This window comes from Anser brachyrhynchus, assembly GCF_964034855.1.
Source record: "Anser brachyrhynchus genome assembly, chromosome: 5".
Lineage (NCBI taxonomy): Eukaryota > Metazoa > Chordata > Aves > Anseriformes > Anatidae > Anser > Anser brachyrhynchus.
This window is the reverse complement of record NC_137699.1, coordinates 65,834,432-65,844,698: the sequence shown is the minus strand read 5'-3', so window position 1 is coordinate 65,844,698 and position 10,267 is coordinate 65,834,432. Positions and strand designations below refer to the sequence as shown.

The following is a 10,267-nucleotide window of genomic DNA, read 5'->3' as shown; positions in this document are numbered from 1 at the left end:
ACACAGAACAAACTGCTTTGGAAGTGGTGGAGAATCTGCCCATTGGCATCACTAAATCAGGACAGATTGTTTTTAAGATGATATGCTTGATCTAAACACAACCTGTCAAGTGTGATACAGGGCAAGTGCTGAAATCAAATACCCTGTCACACAGCGAAGGTCGTATAAGCTGAGATAACAGCTCCTTCCTACAGGACATGAAGGCAGAAGACAGCGCAGCTGCTCCTGCATGACAGAGTTCCCTGTATTATGAGTCACGTTGCTTCCACCCCATCTCAAGACTTGGGGTCTTTTTTTGTGTGTGTGTGTGTGTGTGTGTGTGTGTGTGTGTGTGTGTTTGTGTTTTATTTTCCACTAACATTTTGGAGGGGTTGGCAGGAGAAATGGCTCCACTGACCAGCTGCTAGCAAAAGGATGCAGAAATCACGCTGTAAAATCAGGAGACAGCGGCAGTATAAAGCCGACACAACGGCTGCTGCAAGACTTGCTGGCAAACTCTTGTGATGCTCAGGTGTCACACAAAGTGTCCCAGGCTCCGGCCAGCACCCAGAAGAGCCCCTGGGCTCCACTGCCTGCGTGGTGCAAAGCCTGCCAAGAGAAACCACAGCACCGCAGGGAGCAGCAGTCTCACGGCTTCTGCTACAGAGAGGGAACTGTCGGCTTAAGCAAGGGCGGGGTAAAATCCTGTCCCGGCTGTACCTCCTCCCAGCCCGACGAAGTAGCAGACTGCAGTTAGCCAGTTAGCTCTTTTGAAGACATCTTCTTGGGTGCAGCAGTGCAGTGGAGGAAAAGGGAAGCAAAGCAGACAGGCTCCAGCTGTATGGGGCAGGGGGTGGGGGGGGCAAACGAGACAGGTTCTTGGGTCCCAGGCGCTGCTTGTGGCTGGGACCTGCAACCGGGTTTCTGCAGCATGCAGGATCCATCCCAGCCCACTGCCCCATGCAGCAGCTGCGTAACTACCTTGATATTTTGGCATTGTAAGATTTTTTTTTTTTCTGAAGCAAATCTCCCACTTCTGTTGTTACCTGCTTCTTATATGTTATGCTATTAGGATTTGCTTTTACAGGTTCGTGCTCTTCTTAATTGCGTATGCAGCCTTCCAAGTGTCTTAACAGAGGGGCGCCTTCTAGATAAAATAATTATAATCAAATAAAAATAAATACTCATTACCTAAATAGCATATACAACAAATAGAACCTTTCCATTTAAAGGCTAAGTGACAAGCTTAATGATGAATGATATAGACTAATTACAGGTTTCATAACTCATTAGCATCAAAATGCAAAAATGCTTTAAGGCAAGATAAATTGGTCAGTATAGCCCTGCAGTTGCTTGTCCCAGCTAGCCTGCCGATCAATGGCAGATGCAAAGGCAATAGCAGATTTGTTCTTTTTCTGTCCTATAAACAGTATTTCTGAAGGCACGACTGCTGGCATCACTGCACCGGTGATGCTGGGGGCTGCTCCCGGTGCCCTGCGAGCAGCGTGCTCTGGCTGGGGGGAGCAGCCCATCCTGCCTGCAGATGTGCTCCCTCCTGCTAGTGCCCATCCATTGCTGCAGCTTCTTTCATGCAGGCAGTGCACACAGCATCCACCCTGAATTATTGATGGGACTGCTTTATCATTTGGACATCTTCTCAACAGGGTGCAAGGTCAAGCCGATAAAATCACTGCACAGCAGCACCACAGCCTGCCTCACAACTCGTCTTGTGGATGGTGAGCTGTAGATACTCAGTGCTGTCAAATCTGCTCAATACTGAGAAAAGAGAGCAGAAATACGCTGCTAACTTTATTCCATCACTTTTGGGCCATGTAGGAAAGCCTCAGGGTAGTTTGGATATGTTATTGGGTTTGTTTGTTTGCTTTTAATTGCTATTTTATTTTATTATTTTATTTTACTTTATTTTACTTATGTGCAGGAGACCTACAAACAGACATATCAGCATGGAAGATTCAAGGGAGCGTTGAAGCAGTAGAGAAATTCCCTGTCGGTGTAGCTGCAGCCCTGCAGAGCACACAGGGCAGCACAGCCGGAGCAGCCAGGGCTCGTGCTGAGCAGCACCATGAGTGGAAATTCCAGAATGGGCTCACAGCAGGCAAGGTTACTGCCCCAAGTTATTGCTGGCTGTGGGCTGCAGGATCATCCCACAGAACTTTATGGGTAAAACCACTGTGAAGGTCTGCAGGAGACACAGAAAATCATCCATCTGTAGCAGACTGGGGTAACCTCCCGTCAACCCCACCTGGAAGGATGCTCCTTCAACTGCCGCTTGGCCAACTGTGACATCGCCAAACTGCTCCACACAGATGAGTCAGGACAAATGACAAGAGCAAACTTTTGAATTCTATAGTGCTTTCATTCAGCTGATGAAAATCTCTTGCATAATGTGAAGATAAACTTGGAACTTCATGGAGAGATTTGTCTGGCTAAGAAACATCCTACCAATTGGGAGATGTTGTATTTGGGAGAGAAAATGTTGCATGAAACCTATCACGCCTGTGGCAAGTGTCAAATGTGATGTGCACGGGGACAGTCCTTTCTGTCCTGCTTTATGTGGTATTGTTAGACAAGTATGTAGATATGTTTAGCTGAGAGGGATTCTGAAGTGTCCAATGAAAGCTGCTTATGGTCCTGAAGCCTCTACACCCGCTGAGCCCCTGACCGTGGGCATTAACTCCTCCTCTGCCCACTCCAGCACTGTCTTTCTCAGCTGTGAGGACTGATAAAACAGTGACACAGTACTTGGATGTAGATTTACTACCTACTTCACTTCCTACAGTGACTCTGTCCTTAGGACATACTGCCATTTAAAACAAAAACAAAATACAGCACAGATTAAAAAAATAATAATAATTAAACTCAAAATAAAGAAGAAACATAATACAGAGCCACTGCCTACTATGTCCCAATTTTAGTTTTATTTATAGGAGATGCTGTTGTTAAATTAAACCTTCAGATAATACACATTGAAAGGCAAGTCTTATGGAAACATTAATTGCTTACTGTTATAGCTTATTTTTATCATGTCTTGTTACTCTAATTTGTTAGGCAATATCCGTAAAGCTTTGATAGCAATGAGGCACAAATCCTAAATTTCTACAGCATATGTGGAAGTGCTGTCTCAGAAAGCCTGTAGCATGTTGCAGGTACAATCAGGCAGAGGGGAGCTGCACTGGAGAGCTCTGCAGTTCTGCTTTGATTTAAAACGAGTGGAGAGGACATTTCTGAGCCACAGCACCTGGAAACATTTCAGATCTTCTCTTCATTTAGAGTTTAACCTTTTGAAATACCATTTTGGGCTGGGGGGGGCGGGACAGACAGACAGGGAGGGCAGGGAATAGCACTCGTGGCTTTTTTTGAACTTTCCAGGGCCAAGCTGTGAGACGGGCGGGCGGTGTGTCCAGCTGTGGTGGCAGTCGATGACTTGTTGTACACGGCCCATGGGCCCCAAGCTGTCCTCCCCCTGCAGCCCTGCCCCGAGCGGGCCCCAGGCCGCGGGCATGGACGGGCCCTCAGTGCCCGGCTCCCTGCGCCGAGCTGCCAGGCCGCAGGTGACGGGGCTGGCAGCGGCACAACTAGCGGGGCCAAAACATGACGAGGGTGATGGGAGGACGCCACAGAGAGTGTTTGGAGCATGGCACAGGAAGCGTGTTGTCAGGGAGGAGGGACACGGGGCAGGCTCCTCCTGCCCTGAGGCTGCTGGCGTCGTGTGCTCTGCGGGGCCTGGGGAGCGCCTGGAGGCCTGCGAGGTGCGGCTCCTGCTGCTGCGAGGGCAGCGCTCGCTGCTCTGCTCAGGAGGGAGAAAGCTTCCGAAAGCAAAAGCTCCCTTAAATGATTTAACCTTCGAGTGCTTCTGGGGTGTGCTGCTGCTGCACTGTGTACTTCTCTAGGGAGCAGCAGGCAGAGAAGCTGCAGCCGGGAGTGGTGCCAGACTGGCCAAAATGGAAAGAGAAAATCTTTCCCTTGTTTGCCAAATGAAATAAAACAAAATAAAATAACCTAGCCCCCTCAGACTGTGAAAGCTTTGAGCCTGTGGGCCTTGTGAACAGAGACATCTTGCATCAGTTTAATGGGTTGCCGAATAACCACTGTGAGATGAGTGATTGAAATTCTCTGTAACATATATAGAGATATCTAGAGATAAAACAGCCTTAAAAACGTGGGGGAAAAAACAACAAAAGCAAAGTAGTTGAATGGAATTTGCTCATGACAGCTGCTCAGTGCTACACTAACTGCTCACTACTGATGATGTATGCTTCAGCACATGATTGTGTTTCTTCAACCCTATTTCTAAGATGCAGCAAAAATAACATAAGAGAATACTCATTAGCCACAAAAACCCTTGTTTGCATGCAGATATGGATAAGCATTTGCATATAAATAATCCATTCCTCAGACTTTTCTGGGAAGAGAGACCTAGTTTTATTGGTGTTAGTGACTACTGCATAGGAAGAGACATGGTCAGGCTGAAATGCAGCAGCTGTCTGGGCTGAACAGATGTTCAGGAAAACCGCTCTGCAGTGTGACCAACTCTAGCAATTAAACAGAGTATTTGGACCTTGGGAAGATGCAGACAACTTAAAGTATTCCATGCTGCATCTCCGTATTTGATGTCTGCCTCCTTTCAAAGCTGTATCAGTCAGAAAATATGCTTGCAGCCTAAACCTAAGTCCTTGTGCATGACTGATAAAGCACTTCTTATTTAAGAATTTTCTTTTCCAAAAGAAAACAGGAAGGTTGACTCCTTATTGTTTTTTAATACCTAAAAAGCACTATCTGATTTTTTTTTGTTTTTGTTTTTGCTAAAGATTCAGAGAATGTTGATTTCTTTTCATACTGACGCAATAATGACATACCTGATACAATGATTAATCAGTCTTCTAGCTACCATTCACTTCCCTTGATATGTAAGCTGGGTAGCAAATAGCTGCAACAAATTTAGAAAGGATGAATCTATTTAGCCCTAGTGGAGTCATTTCACTGTTCAGCGCCACTTTTTTTTGTGTGGTAAGCTTCATTTTCTATTGACTCCTAGCCAATGGAGAGCTGATACATATGACCATCTTTTAAACACCATTAACATGATGATGTAACAAACTTAGAGAAGCCCATTAATTCAAATATACCTAATCAAAAAGTCATGCAAACTAAATTAGATATACAGTTAGAGCAAGGGATACCATCTGTTCAAACTTTCTAAGGGCTAAAGTAACTGAGATGAAGCCAATTTCAGTAGGCAATAATAAAATTATGCTGCAGAATTACAGGCTCTATGTCTCACAGTTTATTCCCCTTTCCTTAAATTATTATCCTAAATCATATGAATACAGTTACCTTCATCTATACATTACCTGATCTGCCTTCTTTTTGACTATTAAATGTAACAACCTTTGTCAGTGAAATGTAGAACAGAAGTCTTATAGCTGCTGAAATGGAGTAAGAAAATGTCTCATTAATTTCCTGACAGCAGTAATTTCAAATATTTTATATGCTTTCTCTAAATGGTCACCACTTGTTCGATACAAGCAAAATAGACATAAATTGTACATCGGACCCTTGCATATAATGTATCCAGTGCTGCTGTGTTTATGGATGTGACACTTTGGCACAAATGTTATGAGCCTTATATTGATAAGCACCACATTTGCCCCAACAAAGGAAATGCTTGGGAAATTCCTAAGTCAAAAAACTGTTTCCTGTTAAAACAGTTCACTGTTTCAGACTTAGAAAAAGTCACTGGAATAGCCCACACCTGGAGAGCAGCACCGCACCCCTGGAACCATGCTGAGCTGCAAAACACTGCCCGTGGAAGGGCGGCTCCTGCAGCAAGGGGAGGCATCTCGGCTGCACCTGCGTTTTGCACTAGTGGGGGCACTGAACATCCCTGCCTCAGCCAGTGTTCAAGCACTCCCCTCTTGAAGACAGAAGAGCATCTCTGAGCCAATTTTGGCTGAGCAAGTTCTCTTTCATGGCACTGGGACAATGAGGTGGCTGCAGCTGGAGGGTTTGGGATGTGGGCTTTCATGGGCACTGACATACATGGGGTGGTGGTGCACTGCTCATCCTCATCTCCTTGCCTGCTGAATTAATGCACCAATTAATGATAAGGGTGTTTTCTCAAAAATCCATTTTCTTCTTGGAAATTAAATAACAGGGTAGAAGCCCAGTCCTGCTCTATGTAATACTGGGATAAAGGCCGGTTCCCTGATACAGCTCCCTGGTCTGGGCTTGGTGTCTCGCTCTAGCACTGCTGCAAACACCTCAGGCATGTTTTGGGATTCAAATCAAACCAAAGGAAAAGACCAGCAGACAGCATGAATGCAGCTGTTTGGTTTTGAAGGGTGAGAGGTTTTAAAGGTATGGACATCAGCCATGGCATGCCAGCTCATGCCAGAGGACAGTCCAGGGACATTGGATTTGAGAGGGCAAGCACAGGCGTTGTGTCCAGAATCGGCTGTGCACTTCCTTGAAAACACTGTGATTACTCAGGCTGGTGCAGGTCGTGCATTTCTGGATAAGGAGATCTGTAGTAAGGAGCTATTTAGGCTCAGGAGCAGGCAGCAGCCTTACATGTGTAGAACTCTAAACACTATAGCAAGCCGGTACATGTGGAGTGAGTAGGCCAGAGAGCCCTAGAGTCCAGTAAAATAAATTCATTGATATAATAATATAGTCATAATATAATGTTCATTATATAATATTCATTAATAGCCATTAATATCCATCAATAGCATAATATATTCATTATATGGTAATAATTTGCTAATGTGATAATAATAATATAATCAACAAATAATAATAGTATAACCACAACAAAATATACAAGCATTTATAGCATTGAGTCAATATGCACGTTCTGTTTAAACTGGGTTTAGCAATGTTGGCCTCATTTAAAATAATTTGATTAAAATAATACCTTTCTGGAAAAATGACAACAAAGTCATAAAACATGCCACAGAGCAGGGACAGACTGCCGTTAGGAACCTGAGCTCAGTCGCTGGCCGGGGCAGGCTGCCCAGGTGACATTCACCCAGACAGGGCTGTGCTCCCAGGGGGATGCTCCCAGGAGTGCCCGCGGGCTTTGTCCCAGCAGCCGCCCCAATACAGGCAGTTTGCCCAGGTGCCCACTGCTGCACCCTGGAAACGAGGACACGTGGGGACCCACACGGCTGTTCTGATGCATTTACATCACATGGCAAAGGTCAGGGAAATAAATGGTGTTTCTAAAAGATGCTATATACCAGTGAAATGGCCCTGCTGCTGGCCAAAGAGACTGTGGATGTGCTGCGAACAGAGGAATTGCATGGACATAAGGGGCGAGGGCAAACAGCCAGCAGCTGCAGCGCGTTGGGCATCACCCGTGCCTTGCAGCACCCAGCGTGCAGCTCCTGGGCTCGCCACCGGCCCCAGGGCGGGGGCTTTCCCTGCGCTGAAGCCTCCAGCCAAGGCTGCGGCTCTGATAAAAGCGTGCAGAGGGAAACTTCTTTCAGACGTGAAAAGGAAACAAAGAGAAATGGTGAGCTCATATTCTTTTCGATTTCTTTCCATTCTACTGTATTCCCGTTGGTATTTACATTTCTGCCCAATAATGAGATTCTTTCTTATTTTTTTCTTTCATCTACTCACGGATTTTTTTCCTGGTATTGGCTCAATTGTACTTTCTTTAAAGTTAGAAAAAAAAATAAGAAATAAATAGGAAAAAAAAAAAAACTATGACAAAAATCCCTTGAGTTATTTCTTTCACTGAACTTTGAAAAAGAAAGGAAGGGAGAAATCACACTTCAAAAGCTGGAGGGATAGCATTCATTTCTGAGTCTAGGAATATTTGAGTAAAGAAGAAACTTTTCAGAGAGACTGATTTTACTACTGAGCTCGTGATTTTCGGAACCAGCTGTTTAATAAAAAAAAAAAAAAAACACGACGTGTATCACAGATGTGTTAGTATTAATTCTGTGCAGAACCAGTTTACAAAAATAGATGAAGTTTCACAGGACTCAGCTGAGGTTAAACACCTAACAATTCATCCCTTTCCCTCTGTCAATATGCCAGGGAAAACTCCGGAAAAGGCCCGGTCCCGATCCCTGAGCGCAGCCGGTGCAGGCTGCCCCTTTCCACAGGGTGCGCGTCCTGCACTGACCGAACCCAGCCCTTCTCTGCCGGGGAGCTTGTCCGCCTTGCTTTTTCCCAGCCCTTTTATTCACTGTGCCTACAGTAAACCGTAGTGACGCTACGTCGACACGTGTTGAATTCCGCACCGGGCCCTCTGCGTTTGACTGTCTCTTTCGTTCTCAGTGGGTGTGCTGATGGCCTGGGCAGGCCAGGAGGCGCACGGAGCTCCCCGCAAACCCTGGGGCCCGGGCAGGCGGCCTGGCACCAGCCGGCCCCCACACAGCCCTACCCCAGGGGCAGGGCCACTGCATCCAGCCCTGGGGTGCTGCAGGGTCTTGTTTCTCAACATCCTCAGTGCTGGCACCTCAGCCCCACTGACCAGCGTGTCCCGGCTCGTGGTTTGAGACTGTAATGGACGAAATCATTGCTTAATTCTGGTATCCACGTGTCTTGTTCTTCACAGGCCTCTCCTCTAAGACCTCGATTTCAGTTTTTGGATTGGACGGGGAAATTTGCATTGTAGAATGGCATCTGAGAGAACTGATTATTGCTACATAAATTAAACTAATTGCAGGCGGAACGGGTGAGTTGGAAAGCAAAAGCATGCTACAAAGGAAAGAACTGGAAAGAAGATATAAGGAGAAAAAATATGAGGTTTTTGTGTGTGTGTATTATTTTTGGTTTTGCGTGTTATTTCATGTTATGGATTTTACCTCTAATGTCTAATTAATCCTTATAGCTCATCCTAAACGAACACAAAAAAGGATAGCCATTTATGGCTCCAGTCATGGTAACTACTTCAAAATGCTACATCAAACTTAATTAATTCTATGTATTTCTGCATGCTTCAGAGTCATCTTTTGCTGTTATTAACTTATTTTGAAGCATATATAATCAAAACCGTTTAATCTTGCTTCCTCTGCTTCACCTGTAGGCTCAGCAGTCACATTTCTCAACAGCTAACTCAGAAGTCGGATGGACTGGGATGGCAGTGAGCCTGGGCAACAATTCCTTCCCCACTTAAATGTGTCAAGCTTAAAAAGCTTAAATAGTATTAAGAAGAAGAGGACAACAAACATTTAGAATGAACATTGAAACAGATATCACCATAAAAATAAAGCATTTCAATTATTATTTATTTGCTTTTCATTTTTTTTCTCAGTCTAAAGGCTCTAACACGTTCATTACAATTCCACAAATGCTGTGATTAATCTAAATGTGTTTTCACTCTTTAAATATTTGGCCAGCTCTGCTTTCGGTCAGCTGTACTCCGCAGCAGCACTACAACTGCTGCTGGAAGTCAGGCTCCTGGCTCGTGAATGCTCACCCCACCCAGCAGCATGGTGCACACTGCTGTGCCCCCGGTAATTAATGACATTAATGAATGCCCTCTACATGGGGTTATGTCCAGTGCTAGTAGCAATGCAGTTGGAGGGAGGCGGGTGGGTTTTGGACACTCTTTAGCACGTTTTTCCCCCCAGAAGGTGCTCGACTTGTGGGAGCACTGTGCGAGCAGCGATGCATGCACCTGGCTGCCCCAAGCATCCCCTGCGCCCTGCGGGTGGGACTCTGCCTCGCACACCCTTCTCCTGCCTCGGTGGCTTTATGGTTGCTTCATGTGGTTCAGGGAAGGCAGCCGAGTCACCATCCCGAGAGATCTTCAAAAAGCATGTAGATGTAGTGCTTCGTGACATGTTTAATGGTGGACTTAGCGGTGCTAGGTTAAATGGGACCGCAAATGAACGATGGGTTATATATCCTTTCCCAATCCAGTCCTGGAGGACTGAGCACAGACACGGGACCCTCCACTGCTGTGGGCAACCCCTGGGTTTGCTGTGCCAGGCTCAGCCAACGACCCCCAGCTGGGACTGGTGCGGCGAGCAATGTGTTGGGAGCTGGTGTTTGGTTTCAATGCTCATCGCTTTCATTCAGAGACATTAGCTTCAGGTTTAGTTCAGAACCTTTATTAGCCATCACCTTCTGATCATTTCTCTCTATACAAGTAAAATGATGATGCAATTCTCCCCAAATGTATTCTCTGGATGAGTTTGTCAGTTTGGGCTTCCCAGAAATAAAGCAAGCTAATATTCCTTCTAATTTGTGTGAATGTGGTTATCTTCCAAACCAATAACTCAGCATGTTCTTCATTATTTTAGTG

The 10,267-nt window shown here is 45.5% G+C and overlaps 2 long non-coding RNA genes across 2 annotated transcripts; both read left to right on the top strand.

Moving 5' to 3' along the window:
• Positions 1 to 378: 378 nt before the first annotated feature.
• LOC308195922 lies at positions 379 to 2,881 on the top strand. The gene is made up of 2 exons (XR_013951940.1): positions 379 to 977; positions 1,919 to 2,881. It is a non-coding gene; the product is annotated as an uncharacterized lncRNA (long non-coding RNA).
• Positions 2,882 to 7,106: 4,225 nt separating this feature from the next.
• LOC308196358 lies at positions 7,107 to 9,423 on the top strand. Its single transcript, XR_013952169.1, has 3 exons — positions 7,107 to 7,516; positions 8,573 to 8,692; positions 9,044 to 9,423. It is a non-coding gene; the product is annotated as an uncharacterized lncRNA (long non-coding RNA).
• Positions 9,424 to 10,267: the final 844 nt, after the last annotated feature.